Genomic DNA, 16,215 nt, shown 5'->3' with positions numbered 1-16,215 from the left:
CTGATATCAAGGTATTTAATTCCTACCCTTGGGGCATTCTGAGCTACAAGGAGACGATCAACTCATTCCACAATGCATTCCAGCATAGAGGACGTGCAGTAAAGAATAAATCACAGTCGTATGACCTAAAAGGTTTTCCATTGGCGTTTCAGGTATGGTAATATATTTAATACATGTAGCGTTTACTTAAAAATTATATTTAATAACCTATAATTTATATTTGTAGTTGTGGGGGTTTGAAGCAATCCCTGATTTTGGTAACCAATTTGGCGAGCGGTGGGAAACCTGTTGTCTGAAGATCCTTGGATGGCATGCTACAAGTTAATCGAACCATTTTGCTGTCCATCATTGGTCAACCTCAAATAGCAATGTAAGGCAAATTTTTTTAGACTACATGGTACGACTAAATTCAAGTTACATTACCAAAGTCAGTTTCTAAATTTACTTTTTTTTCCTTTCTTCATTTCATGTAGTATGTTGTGCACTAGAGGTTAGATGCTACCGATGAGGAGAAGACTATGGATTAATGGCGAACAATAACAGTGAACATACATGAAGTTCGCTATACGGCACCAACACTTGTAGCACCGATAGCCACCGTTGGTGCTAAAGATGCGTCCAAAGCTGAGGAGCATTCTAGTGGCCCTTCAGATGCTAATTTCAGGGTATGCAATTGTTACTTGCACGGAAATTTGTATTTCATATGTCGTACTAATATATATTGACTTATGTTTTGGATATTGATATTGATTAGCTTGCTTGCTTGGAGGCAAAATTTGATGAATTAAATAAAGAGATGGCATCGTTAAGGAAGATGCTTAGTTCTGTTATTAACCAACAAAAGCATCAGGTATCATTTAGACAACTTAGTATACTTTAGGGTTTCAGCATTATTAAATTATATATTGTAATTCAGCAATTATTTGTTGTTAGGGTTTGGGAACTGCAAAATAACCATTGTGTTTTGCAGGCCAAACTTCATATGCACAGCCATTCACCGTCATCTTCAGTGCGACCATCATCCCCTGCGGCACCATCATTTGGAGAGCAAGCCGAAGAATTTGATGCACCCATAGACGGTTCCAATGGTAGGAAGGAGGATGATGATTGTACTACACCGTTTGAGCCTATCGTACCTGGAGGACCCTATATGGAGGATTCCTGGGCTTTGGTGCCATATCGGCCTTTGCATTTGGGGTGGGATATCGGTGTTTCAGCTGACAGTCCACATCATGACCAATCAGCTAAGATTGAGGTGGAGGATTGGACGCATAACGTTGGTGATACAAGCCGATTCGGTAGAGTTTACCACCAGTCACATCACGTCATCTCTCCTTACACCGACCCGTGTAAGAAGAAGGTCAAATTTAATCTTAATCGACATATTGATGCATCAAAGGAGAGGGCGTTCGATGAGTGGTATAGGGTGGCACTGAACGAAGCAATCATGTGTACATCTTATATGACGGTGGGGAAAAAATTTTTTGCTGAGGTACTTACCTCTGAAGGATGGTTGACTTCCGATGTAAGTTATATACTTTATTTTCATGTAAAATCATTGTGTTCCTACGTTTAGAGTGATGTTTTATTTATCACCTCGCACTTGTTATTTATTTCCTTTAATGTGGTTTTGCAGCATATTAGCACTGTTTTGTATTTCATACGAAAAAGGCAGTTTGAGAATGAGAAGATGTTCATCCACACCTGTGCCATATTAGACGTGTTATTTTGGGTAAGATGATGGAATGCTACTGCATTGCTTAATATTATATTGATGACATTTTATATTGTATCTATTTCATTATTTGGCAATCATCCATCAAAGGGCATTATCCCATATGGGGGGCATCTCGAAGCACATATTTATGTGATTTGACCCTTCGTAGCTATGTGCGTGGGAAGTCACCCAAACCTAGCGTGCCGTGGCGGAGATGTGATTATGGAAGTCCTTACATATATTTAAAAAAATTCTCACTAAGTTTCCTAATTTGTGGATAATGAGGTTATGTGCTAATTTGCAAGTGTACATCCCTATCAACAATGGAGGCGCCCATTGATTGGCAGCATGTGTGGACTTGAAGGCCCAACATATTGATTTATACGATCCAAATATGGGAAATAAATATGTCCAGAATAAAGAGTTGAATAATGCGGAATGCCTTACATATATGCTGCCTTACCTATTAAGGTATGGGGGATATTACGAGAAGAATCCGGACTTGCCTCCCACTTTAGAGCCATTCACGATGACCATGATCAAAGATGCACCCCGCCAAGATAATAGGTATGAATGTGTTGTCATTTCAAACCACTTCTATTGCTGCTATTTTATTGTGCTTATGTGTGGAAATACACGTGGTTGGTTTTCATTAATGCTAATCATTAATGCTATTCTGCACGGGTGATTGTGGCGTCTACGCTTTGAAATTTATTGAATACAAGAGCAGTGAGGAGAATCTTTCATTTGGCTCGGAAGACATTAGGTTTTTTAGAAAAAAATATGCTGTTGATTTGTACTTTAATAAACTTTCAATGTAGATCGTATGTTTAATGTTATGACACCCTATACTAATGTTATTTTAATATGCTGAATCTAGCTTTAGTAATGATAACCGTTGACAAAAAAAAAAAAAAAAAAGAGAGAAAAGAAGACCCTCGGTTGTGATAAAAATTAAACCAAAGATGATTACAGATGGTGCATCGATAATTCCCGATTCACCATCGGTAATTACCGATACGCTTTTGGTAATATCAATTCACATATTTTTTTACTCCAAAGACTCAGCTAATGGGTGTTTCCTGCAACAACATGCAAAATATACATTCATCAATGCCCCCAAAAAGAAAAACCCCAAATGTTCTAAAAAAGTTCTCCAATTGGCAAAAAAATTTGATTACCGTAGGTTTCATCGATAATTACCAAAACCCTAGTGGTAATCACATTTTACCAATGTTATGGCCCCCACAAGTCCCCTAATGTGTGTTAAATGCAAGAACATGCAAAATATGGATTCTTACTTGATCGTAAGGGGAGAAAACTCCAAAATCTCTGAAAAAGTTCTCAAATTAGAAAAAAAAAACGATTACTATAGACCTTCGGTAATTACCGATGAAACCTACAGTAATCACTTTATACTTTCTGGAAATATTACCGTAGGTTTCATCGGTAATTACCGGAACCCCTATGGTAATCACATTTTACCAATTTTTTGGGCCCCACCAGTCCCCTAATGTGGGTTAAATGCAAGAACATGCAAAATATGGATTCTTACATGATCGTTAGGTGAGAAAACCCCAAAATCTCTGAAAAAGTTCTCAAATTGGAAAAAAAATATGATTACTATAGCCGTCGGTAATTACCAATGAAACCTTCGGTAATCAACTTATACATTTTGGAAATATTACCGTAGGTTTCATCGGTAATTACCGAAACCCCTATGGTAATCACATTTTACCAATTTTTTTGGACCCCACAAGTCCCATAATGTGGGTTAAATGCAAAAACATGCAAAATATGGATTCTTCAATAATTCTTAGGAGAGAAAACCCCAAAAGTTCAGAAAAAGTTCTCAAATGGGCAAAATAAATATGATTACTGTAGACATTCGGTAATTACCGATGAAACCTACAGTAATCAATTTATACTCTCTAGAAAAATTACAGTAGATTTTATCGGTAATTACCGAAACTACTATGGTAATCACATTTTACCAATTTTTGGCCCCCACAAGTCCCCTAATGTGTGTTAAATGGAAAAAAAATGTAAAATATATATTCTTAAATGATCCTAAGGAGAGAACCCCAAAATCTTTGAAAAAGTTCTCGAGTTGGAAAAAAAAAATGTTAACTGTAGATCGTTGGTAATTATCGATGAAACCTACGGTAATCAATTTATACCTTCTGTAAAAATTACTGTAGGTTTCATCGGTAATTACCGAAACCCCTATGGTAATGTGGCTTTATTAAGTTTTTGGCCTCCAAAAATCCTCTAATGTATGTTAAATGCAAAAACATGCAAAATTTAGATTCTTCAATGATCCTAAGGAGAAACAACCTAGCAGTTTGGAAAACTTTGACACTTTGATAACTTTTTCCGAACTTTTGGGGTTTTTTCTCCTTAGGATCAATGAAGAATCCATATTTTGCATGTTGTTGCATTTAACATACATTAGAGGATTTTTGGAGGCCAAAAACTTAATAAAGCCACATTACCATAGGGGTTTCGGTAATTACCAATGAAACCTACGGTAATTTTTTCCAAAAAGTATAAATTGATTGCCGTAGGTTTCATTGGTAATTACCGAAGGTCTACAGTTAACACATTTTTTTTTCCAACTCAAGAACTTTTTCAAAGATTTTGGGGTTTTCTCTCCTTAGGATCATTTAAGAATATATATTTTGTATTTTTTTTTTCCATTTAACACACATTAGGGGACTTGTGGGGGCCAAAAATTGGTAAAATGTGATTACCATAGTAGTTTCGATAATTACCGATGAAATCTACGGTAATTTTTCCAGAGAGTATAAATTGATTACCCTAGATTTCATTAGTAATTACCGAATGTCTACAGTAATCATATTTATTTTGCCAATTTGAGAACTTTTTCCAAACTTTTGGGGTTTTCTCTCCTTAGGATCATTGAAGAATCCATATTTTGCATATTTTTGCATTTAACCCACATTATGGGACTTGTGGGGCTAAAAAATTGGTAAAATGTGATTACCATAGGGGTTTTGGTAATTATCGATGAAATCTACGGTAATATTTCCAGAAAGTATAAGTTGATTACCGAAGGTTTCATTGATAATTACTGACGGCTACAGTAATCGTATTTTTTTTTGCCAATTTGATAACATTTTCAGAGATTTTGGGGTTTTCTCTTCTGAGGATCATTTAAGAATCCATATATTGCATGTTCTTGCATTTAACACACATTAGGGGACTTGTGGGGCCCAAAAAATTGATAAAATGTGATTATCATAGGGGTTTCGGTAATTATCGATGAACCTACGATCATTTTTCAAGAGAGTATAAACTGATTATCGTAGATTTCATCGGTAATTACTGAAAGTCTACAGTAATTGTCTTTTTTTCCCAATTTGAGAACTTTTTCAGAGATTTTGGGGTTTTCTCTCCTTACGATCATGTAAGAATCCATATTTTGCATGTTCTTGCATTTAACCCACATTAAGGACTGGTGGGGCCCAAATAATTGGTAAAATGTGATTAACATAGGGGTTTTGGTAATTATCGATGAAACCTACGGTAATTTTTCCAGAAAGTATAAGTTGATTACTGAAGGTTTCGTTTGTAATTACCGACGGCTACAGTAATCGTATTTTTTTGGCCAATTTGAGAACATTTTCAGAGATTTTGGGGTTTTCTCTCTTTAGGATCATTTAAGAATCCATATATTGCATGTTCTTGCATTTAACACACATTAGGGGACTTGTGGGGCCTAAAAAATGGGTAAAATATGATTACCATAGGGGTTTCGGCAATTAACGATGAAACCTACGGTAATTTTTCCAGAGAGTATAATTTGCTGTAGGTTGCATCGGTAATTATCGAAGGTCTACAGTAATCGTATTTTTTTGCCAATTTGAGAATTATTTTAGAAATTTTGGGGTTTTTTCTCCTTAGAATCATTTAAAAATCTATATTTTGCATGTTGTTTCATTTAACACACATTAGGAGACTTGTGGGGGCCAAAATATTGGTAAAATGTGATTACCATAGGAGTTTCGGTAATTACAGATGAAACCTACGGTAATGTTTAAAGCAAAAACAAATTGAACATTTTCACTTATTAATGTCATTTTCTCTCTTACATTGTCAGAAGTTATCATTAATAATGCTACATTTAGCATGTTATTGGTTGGAATACACATGATTGAAGTTGTCGGATGGAATTGTGGTGATTCTTTTACGACGGTGTACAAATGTCAATTACCGACGATGCATCGGTCATTACAATAGGGCAGTAATATCATCCGTGCAACAGTAAGAAACCTACAAACAACTGAACCAAAAACTGAACACAGAATGATATGTTATCAACACAATACGACAGATGAATTTGCAACAAAAGAACACATAAAACCAACATCTATTATGCCAAAACACATGTTACGCAGTTGAGTAACTAATTGCATTCTTGACTACATTGCATACACACGCATACCACATAACATGCCCCCATTGTCCTAATATAGCGTCGAGCGATTTATGGGCCTTCGGTTCAATGGTGCTGTTGGTTGGTAGTGCTATCAAGAGGTACGATGGCCGAGCATGATCGGTTGCTGTGACCAATCTGTTTGCACCTCCCGCATCTATATTGATGACACTCCTCTCCTTGAGATTGAATCCTCTTCTTTCTTGGTCCTCCTGACTGTTTGCCAATTTAAAGTGGAAGTACAACCTGGTTTATGACATCATCTGGAGCATGCCACTGACATTTATCTCCAAGTGGATATATGGTTTCCGAATATGCGTCACAGAGTGAGTCAACTGAGTAATGCGCTGAGCAAAGGATATATGGAAAAATATGTCGATGCTTACATGCTGCAATTGCATGGACACAAGGAAATCCATCAATGTTAAATTCCTTGCATGAGCACGTCTTATTTTCTAAGTTAACAACTCCAACGAACACGCCATGGCCAACAACTTGAAACCCATATAAGTTCAATGGAATAACATATAAGCCTCTGCCATTATTTGAGCGCTCTTGTATGATATTTTCCAACCAATTAGTAACAGGAGCTTGCATTGCAGCTGCATTAGTTCGACTTTCATACCACCACTTTTGCAAGACATCACGAATGTGATCTAGTAATGGCAAAACAGGTTTATCCCTAGCATCAAGAAGCATAGAGTTCATGCTCTCTGCGATGTTAGTTGTCATTATGTTGTATCTATTGCCTGGAAAATGTGGTCTAGCCCATTTTATAGGATTTGCATCTTTAAGATATTGTACAACTTCAATACTAACCCTTTCTAAAAGCTGCATGGCCTTATCAAAATCCTCAACAATATATGCTTTAGCTGCATCATTAAAAGTTGATATAATCGCATTGACATTACCTTTAAACTTCTTAGCACGTAAATTTGTACCAAGATGATATGTGCAGTGGCCATGGTGATTATTAGGGAAAACTGTACGTATCGCTTTTGCAATGCTCTTGTGTTTGTCCGATATAAAAGCTACATTCGGATCATCCCCAAACGCTTCTTTAAACCTCTCAAAAAACCACGTGCAAGCCGCATCCATCTCCCCAGGGCCTATTCCACAAGCAAGTGGATAAACTTGATTGTTCCCATCCAAACATGATGCAATATATAACAAACCTCTATATGTAATAGCCCAGACCATCCGCATCCAATATTGTCCTCTTTGGGCCTGAGGAATCCTCTTATAACCCAATCCTCAAGGTTTTGTCAAAACGTGTTGTACGGGAAAGGTATCCACACCACCTTATAAGGCGTGCTTCGTTCCCCTTTCCAACCGATGTGGGACTTCACAATCCTCCCCTGTTGGGGCCCAGCGTCCTCGCTGGCACATCGATCCGGGTACTAGCTCTGATACCACCAATCCTACCCCTCACGGTTTTACTTTCCCTCATGGGAACGAGTCTTCAAGGAAAAGGTATCCACACGCTTATAAGCCATGCTTCGTTCCCCTTTCCAACCAATGTGGGACTTCACAATCCTCCCCCCTTAAGGCCCAGGGTCCTCGTTGGCACACCGATCCGGGTACTGGTTCTGAAACCATCTGTAACAGCCCAGACCACCCGAATCCGATATTGTCCTCTTTGGGCCTGGGGAATCCTCTTACAACCCAGCCCTCAAGGTTTTGTCAAAACGCGTGCTTCATTCCCCTTTCCAACCGATGTGGGACTTCACACTATATCTATTCTTCAGCGTAGTTCCATCTACAGCTACGAATCTCCGCATATGCTGAAACCCTCTAATGCTAGCTCCAAGTGCCACGAAAAAATATAAAAATCTGTTTTGATCGTCATTTTCAATTCGAGTAAACGTGCCTGGATTTTTGCTCTTCAAAACGTGACTCCATAAAGGAAGTTTTGCATATGAATCTTCTGGCATGCCCCACAAACCTGATAGTGCAACTTCCTTAATGGCCCATGCTTTGTTGTAGCTTATGTTTACTCCGTAATTAGAGAGAATGTCATGCACGATATCTCGAGGTTTGTATTGCCGTGAAATCTCATCAAACGTTGGCTGGATGATGTCTCCGATAACTGAACTTGTTGCTTGACGATGATCCCTTTTCATGATATTTAAAGAGCAAATATGCTCATCCTTGAAGGCCCTAATCATGAAGGCCTCTATATTATCACCATGTAGCTTGGTAGCATGCATTTGCCACATGCAATTGTCGTTTACACATACAACCTCATACTAGACTCTATCTGAATTTTTGACCTTGAATTCAAAATTTCTCCTTAGTGCATAAAGACTAAGCTTCTTCTGTAGCACATTCTTACTCACAAAGAGTTGGTTGATTCGAATGATTTCATGGGCATTGACAGATGAGAAGCAACGGTTAACCCTATGTTCAGCCATGGATGCGGTAGAATCCTGTCGAATGTCCAAATGGTTTTTGGTATAAGGAGAGGCAAGCATATCATCATTCACATTATCAATTGGACTATTACCATAAGGAGAATCACCATGTCAACTATCACCAGCTGAAAGTCCTGAATGTTGGGTCCAACAAATATCACGTAACCCATCTTCACTACGATCAGTATTGACCTCAACCTCAAATTGTTCATCTTTATCATAATCATGTCCACGATATTCATTCATATCATTAATGTCGAAGCACTCATTATCATGATCATGTTCCACAGATTGCACATTGTTTTCACAAATTTGATTTTCAAATAATCCATGTTGAGTTTCCAGCACATGAAGTTCGGTCGCTGGGGACTGCATGTCAGCATCAGAGGTACATATAGCTGTCTCTGGAACTGCAGATAGTGGTGCAATAGTCATAAATCCTGAACTTGTAGGTATCCTATTCACAACACATCAAGCAGTATTAATACTCTGTGGAACCCTGGATAGCACATCAACAATAAATGGAGATCTGTCTTGAGGTCTGTGTGAACTATACTCTTCTATAAAACTTTGTAGGTCTTCCTCATTTTCCACAATGTATGGCTCACATGACAAACACACATGGTATATGAACTTGAAGATTAATTGATGTTATGTAGAATCTAAGTTGAGAGCGTTGTAAACAACATCTTCAAGTTCTGCCAGCGTACAATTCCTTTTGATACGTATAATCTTCGTTCTTTGATGTTGGTATCTCCAAGTACCTTCAGAACATACACTTCATGTTCCATCATAGAACAGTAGAACTGAAATTTGTGACATTGAGCACAAAGGGTTTACCAATTCAAAACATAATAAGTATCTCCTTGTCACAAGCTTGTGGTAATTCATGGTCGTATGACTAAAAATAATTGCAATCGTAGACTCTTTCTTGGAAGGTTTAACTATAATCCTGAAGCAAAAGTAATGAAAAAATACAAATACAATTTCAGTAAATGAGTACAGAAAATAAGCTAAACAATTATATTTAAATGTTGCATATTAACACCTAGTAGAATAGCTACTCTTGATAGACATAGTGGATCAAGTAGATTAAGATGTCAAGTTTGTGACACATGTGCTAAATCATAACATAACGTTAGCTTGAATGGATGCAATGTTGACAATGTGGTGTTTTATGGATTATTTTGTTCAACATCATAAATATAGTTACATTTAGCATGTCATTCGTATACAATAACATTATCAAAGTGGACAAATTCGATTGTCCAATCGGTTTGCTTTCAGAAAATGGAAAAATTAAATATTCCGATGGAACCGCCATTAAATTTTCTAACAAGCAAGTGTTTCGTAATTACTGATGGACCGTATGTAACAAACAAAGGTTGTAATTTTCAAATGGAAATTTCTGAACCATTTATGGATTGTTTTACATAAAATAGCACCAACATAGAACTTGCACTTATATATCATGTCAAAACGTGACAAACAATGAATCCAATATAAGGAAAAAATGTATACATATCTGTATATATATTTATATATATATACACATACCAAAAAATCTTTAATTTTGATCCGTACAGACGTACAATTTAATTACACCCTTTTGAAGTCTATAGGCTCCACAATGAAGATTTTCAGTCTTCTTGTTATCACAGAAGGTTGGGGGTATGCAGGGAGAGTGAAATGAATTGAAGATGGTATTGTGTTTTCTGCAATGGTTCGTCAGTGCAAAGAAAGACTGAAAGGTACGTAACCAACAAAAGAGAAAGAGAGAGGGAGACACACGGGATTCATTGAATGTGATAGTAGGGTGAGTAAGAGAGAGGGACAAAAGTTAATGAGGGTAGATGAGAAATGGGAGATGGTAAAAAAATTTGTTTAAATATTTTCCACTTTATTCGACAGTTAATGAGAAATGAGGGTAGATGAGAAATGGGAGACCGTTACATTTATTCTACACTTTCATATCCATTTCTTTAAATATTTTCCACAAGTGCACAATTAATTCCCTCTTGACAACTCTCATTTGGACATACTGCCATGGAGCAGCATTTTAAAAGTGATTGGAAGAAGCTTGCAATCTGGGAATAGTCTACAATCTAAAACTAACTATATTTCAATGCATACAATTCAAATAAGTTCAAATGGTCGTAAACTAGGGAGCCAATATTTGAGAACTCAATTACCATCCATTTAAATTCTCATCCTTCTTGTTTATTGCTTTTCCACATCTCAAATAATATGGAGAATTTAATAATGAAATTGGGTCCTTACACATCATCTTGACATGAGAATCATGTACAAAAACTAAAAACTAAATTTGAATTAGCAAGAGAAAATTGTACAAGTGTTTTATGAATAAAAACTAGAGAATATTACAGATCCTACAAAAGGCTCTGTTGGTATCAATTCCGAATTGACCCAATGTTCCCCATCAATATCAAAATCTCGAACACCAATTGGCACCACAATTAGTATAATGCCAAACTTTAGTGACAGCATTAAAAGCATACGGGGCACCTCCACTAAAACAGAGACCTATTTGATACGTGGATGAAATCAAACGAAATATCTGCAGTTAGTTACAATATTTAGCATACAAGTTTCAAAGAAAATAATTAAATACCTAGAGTATCCATAAAGAAGTATAAAGGTTCAAATCTAACAATTGAAGCAATAGCTCATACCCAGTAATATCCCTTGCTCTCTATGAATTGTATAGAACCAAAATCCAATCTCATAGACTGATTTGCTAAAGGATGCCCAAATCTCCAAAACAGCAAAAAAAACACCAATTCCAATCAATACATTGAGTAGATGGCCAACCTTCAACAAATATTAATCCAGATTTCCAGAAAAATATAAATATTAAAAAAAGACACTCAAGTCATTTTTATTTTTTTTCAAGGATAAAATAGGTATAAGAGGGTAGATAAAAAAATTTTGAAAGAGAGAAGGTATATTTCATTAACATATATAGATATCAACATAAGGGGGGGTATTTTTTTTATTAAAGCTTTCAAAATAGGGGCATCCACCCAAATTTGTTTCAAAAAATAATATCTAATTTCATACATATTCAGGAACTAAAAGAGTCAGAAAAATATGCTAAAAGGATGTCCGCAGATACATTCTATGAATTTCCTAAAGGCAAGACAAATAACATAAAATATTATTAAAAGTAACACAGGAAACATTTCCATGTCAAGTAACACCTTCAAACTTATAAACATGTCAAATTCAAATAACAGTGAAAAAATTCCATCAATGGCATGGAAAATGCTATAAATGTTGGAAGCTATATACAAATGAGTATAATGAAGGAAAAAACACTCACAAATAAAATACACACTTACCATGAAATAAAGGAATGGAAACAGAGATGCTATTGGCAGCACTGCAAACAAATTGAGAAAGATAGTCAGTCATAAACAACTAATATGCTGAGAAAATCATATAGATCATACATCATACAAGTGGTCCCGGACATGTGTGATTCAAGCAAGAAATGAAGAAGAGATCATTTCTTAAACAAATTCTATAAAAACATGGTATAAATAAGACTGATCCAAGTAAAAAGTACCAAATGATTAAAATTATCAGTTTGATGCACAACTAAATTCTGTTTGAAAAGGAAAACCAAAGGCAATAATAAATGTCTAATCTATTTACAGATAAAATAAAATAACTTGAAAAAAAAAATTCAGAAGGATGAAGAACAAGAAGAAGAAACAAGGCTATAAGTCGGACTTCAAAAAGGTTAACAAAACTAAATTAAAGTTAAAGATGTTTGTTGGATCTTCATTCAATCCTACTTCAAAGCATGTCTATCAAAAACAGAGTGTCAAGAAGAAGGAAGAATGTGAAAATGTTTTCCATCAAATTCTTTTGCTACTTCCTTGTCAACCTCTGCCAACCTTCCAAAGTGCAGCATCAAATTCATCCACCAGTAATCTAACAAGTACAAAACATGTAGCAAAGAACAAAATACACATCACAGATGCAACAAATCAAACAAAACATCAACATGATCAACATTCAACAATGCTTTGGAATGCCAATAACCAAAAATTAATAAAAATAAATAAATAACGAATAGTAGAAGAATAAGAAAAAGCATACCATTACACAACACAACTACGGTAATAAAAAGAAGGCCTCGAATTGGTAAACCACGTTGTATCTCTTTATACTATTCCACCTTACAACCTGGGCAATTCTCATAGTAAACCACATTCTTCAGCAGCCTCTCTCTACTCTCTTCTGCCAACCTTTTTTTTTTTTTTTTTTTTTAACTTCTTGGGTTTTCAATACTCTCACAGATTTGTCGTTTATATTGAGAGATTGAGATGAATGAAACTCTATTATTGCTTCACCATTAAATGGATTTTAGTAAAGCACCGACTAAGCATAGCCAATGAAGCATGGCAGACAAACACAGAGACACCTTGCTTGTCCTTTATTAAGTCCCAACCTATCTGGTGAAACTATAACAAATAACGTGTGGGTCTAACTCCTAACAATGTATATAAACTTATTTGTCTTTTTTGTTTTTTTCCTTCCATCTTTCTCTATTCCAGAAAGTCATATCTAGTAAAAAAAAAAATTTTATATATATATATATATATACCGATAATAATAATACATATTAAACACATTTTTCATTTCCTTTTTAACTATCATTATTCAATGCGTCAGCCAATCATAATTTATACAGAACCGGTGGCAGATAAGCAATGGCACCAGACAACTAAGTACAGCAAAGACATACATTAAATAAGTATCACATGCAACTACGTAAACCAGCTCAGTTATATTGTTCTAATATTTTCACTGGTTATTTATTGTTGAAACAAAATTATATTAATAAAAAGAACCAAAAAAAAAAAAAGCAGAACAAGCAATGCACAATCATCATTGTGCGTTGCTAGTTACTAATATCTTAAAAAAAAAAAATAGCTCAGTTATGTTGCTCTAATATTTTCACTGATTATTTGTAGTTGAAATAAAATTAGATTGATAAAAAGAACCAAAAAAAAAAGGAGAACAGGTGACGCACAATCTTCATTGTGCATCGCCTGTTACCAAAATCTAAAAAGTAAAAATAAAAAAAAAGTCAGCTCAGTTATGTTGCTATAATATTTTCTCTAGTTATTTGTAGTTGAAATAAAAATAGATTGATAAAAAGAACAAAAAAAAAAAAAGGAGAACAGGTGACGCACAATCTTCATTGTGCATCACCTGTTACCAAAATCTAAAAAATAAAAATAAAAAAAATAAACCAACTCATTTATGTTGCTATAATATTTTCTCTAGTTATTTGCAGTTGAAATAAATTTAGATTGATAAAAAGAACAAAAAAAAAAAAAAAAGCAGAACAGACGACGCACAATCTTCATTGTGCGTCGCCTGTTATCAAAATCTAAAAAAAAAAAATAAAAAATAAATTAGCTCAGTTATGTTGCTCTAATATTTTCTCTAATTACTTGTAGCTGAAATAAAATTAGATTGATAAAAAGAACAAAAAAAAAAGTAGAATAGGTGACACACACTCTTCTTTGTGCGTTGCCTGTTACCAAAATCTAAAAAAAAAATAAAAATAAATAAACCAGCTCAGTTATATTGCTCTAATATTTTTATTGGTTATTTGTAGTTGAAATAAAATTAGATTGATTAAAAAAAAAAAAAAAAAGGCAACGCATAAAGAAAACTATGGGTCACCTGTTACCTATATTTAAAAAAAAAAAAAAAATCTAGCTCAGTTATGTTGCTTAAATATCTTTACTAGTTATTTGAAGTTAAAATAAAATTAGATTGATTAAAGATTAAAAAAACAGTAATAAAACGTGGAATAGGCGACGCGTTTTATTGGAATTGCATCGCCTGTTCCTTCAATTTTTTTTTTTTTAAAAAAAAAGCAATTTAATATACTTTCAATTTTTAAAAACAAGTAAGCTATCATTGACCACAAGCACATGAAATTTAAGCTCATTGAACATACCTATGTAGATAAATTGGTCAATAAATGCTTATTGAATTAGAATTCTATATTCGGTACCCTATCTCAAATTAAGTCTTGAGATATTTTGTATCTTGTCTATACACATATATGTGAATAATTGAGAAGAGTATTGACAAAATTATTTTTTGTTTTTAGATTAATAGAATTTATGTTCATTGGATTGCTGCATGAATATATTTGTAGATGAACAATTAAAAAACTATTTAAAGATTATAAAGAAAATATAAAAATTGGAACAAGTGACTCTTTTCGACCATAATGCGTCGCTTGATCCCACAATTCAAGAACAGACCCTTCTTAAAGAGAATGCGTCACCTGTTCTCTCAATTAAAAAAAATAAAAATTTTAAAAGATATGCAAATTTTATCAAGAATAAAGGTGTACTTGAAAAACAGAAAAATAAACAGCAATCTTCGATATTTTGCTTCATATTTTTAAGAAATATTTTCAATTTTTATTTGTAGATTAAAACTAAAAAATTAATCAAAGAAAAAAAATGAAATTGAGAGAAAAGGCACGTTTTTGCCATTTTTTGAAATTTTTTGACGCGTTTTAAAATTTTTACGCGCGCCTTTAAATCCTTTTTCTTTTTTAAAACTACATCAAGTATACTATCGAATAGATATTAGATTTGGAAGCAATCCAAGAGAGACTTGAAGAGTGGGATATTTCGGGTTTCATTTTTCATTTGCCTATGTTGTCATCGGCCAGGAAGCTGGATTTCTCTGTGTTGCATGATTTTCTAGGTTTCTTCTTTCTTCGACTCCATTGTTTAGGTGAGTTTCTTTTTTCCTTGTGGTTGGCGGAGACATGTGGTGGGTTGGGTTTTTTTTTTTTTTTTTTTTTTTCATTTTAACCGCAGGTTCGGTTCATTGGGTTTTATTAATCTTGCTTTTGTAGAAATTTTGTTTGTGATATTGCTTGACATTGTTTTGCTAAGTTCAACAAGTATTTTATGTTGAAGATCAACTTAATTCGAGATGGTCTGTTGTTTTAACTTCACCACAACTTCGTACTTTTTTTGAAGAAGATGTTCTTAGAGATACTACTGATGCAAATCTGTCCGAGACCGTTCAATCGACAACCCATTGGGGTGTTAATCCAATACAGATGAAGGTAGGGCCGATCACTAGAGCCCAAGCCTATAAGTTCAAGGACAATCTTGCTATCTTTATCCAAGCAATAAGTCATAATCAAGAGGGGTTGTTCATATCTAAAGAACCAAGGCCTGTTTTACTCATACAAGCAATAGAAGCCAAAACGGGCCCGGGTGACGTTTTTAGTGCCAATATGGAGGTCGGGTTGTATGAATTGGATCCCCATTCTTATGGGTTCAATTCATATGGTGGATGAGTCATAGAAACCAGCCAAAGCAGCTTCAAAGCCGAACAACATAGTGGTTTGCGCACAAGGGGAAGAAAGGCCGAAATTTGCTGTATTCTTTGCTGGCTTTACTATATTAGCCTTTTCTATTATTTCTAAGCAAGGGCAACGTGAGGAACTTCATAATAAGCTTATTTGACATTCCACAAAGACTATTGAAGCTGATTTGGAGTCCAATTAGGTCAAAGAAGGGTCATTATCAACCTAGCCGAAA

Source organism: Ziziphus jujuba, chromosome 9 (genome assembly GCF_031755915.1).
Source record: "Ziziphus jujuba cultivar Dongzao chromosome 9, ASM3175591v1".
NCBI lineage: Eukaryota > Viridiplantae > Streptophyta > Magnoliopsida > Rosales > Rhamnaceae > Ziziphus > Ziziphus jujuba.
The sequence above is the reverse complement of the archived record's forward strand: the minus strand, read 5'-3'. Positions refer to the sequence as shown.